The sequence below is a fragment of the Arachis duranensis genome, chromosome 8, assembly GCF_000817695.3.
Source record: "Arachis duranensis cultivar V14167 chromosome 8, aradu.V14167.gnm2.J7QH, whole genome shotgun sequence".
Classification (NCBI taxonomy): Eukaryota; Viridiplantae; Streptophyta; class Magnoliopsida; order Fabales; family Fabaceae; genus Arachis; species Arachis duranensis.
In genome coordinates, this window is record NC_029779.3 from 5,524,630 (window position 1) to 5,525,099 (window position 470).

Sequence of the window (470 nt, forward strand, 5' to 3'; positions counted from 1 at the left end):
AAGGATTCTTCATTCACTTGAATGATCAACTCTCCTCTATCAACATCAATCACAGCCTTTGCTGTGGCTAGGAAGGGTCTGCCAAGGATGATGGATTCATCCATGCACTTCCCAGTCTCTAGGACTATGAAATCAGTAGGGATGTAATGGTCTTCAACTTTAACCAGAACATCCTCTAAAAGTCCATGGGCTTGTTTTCTTGAATTGTCTGCCATCTCTAGTAAGATTTTTGCAGCTTGCACCTCAGAGATCCCTAACTTCTCCATTACAGAGAGGGGCATGAGGTTTACACTTGACCCTAAGTCACACAAGGCCTTCTTGAAGGTCATGATGCCTATGGTACAAGGTATAGAAAACTTCCCAGGGTCCTGCCTCTTTTGAGGCAATTTCTGCCTAGACAAGTCATCCAGTTCTTTGGTGAGCAAAGGAGGTTCATCCTCCCAAGTCTCATTTCCAAATAACTTGTCATT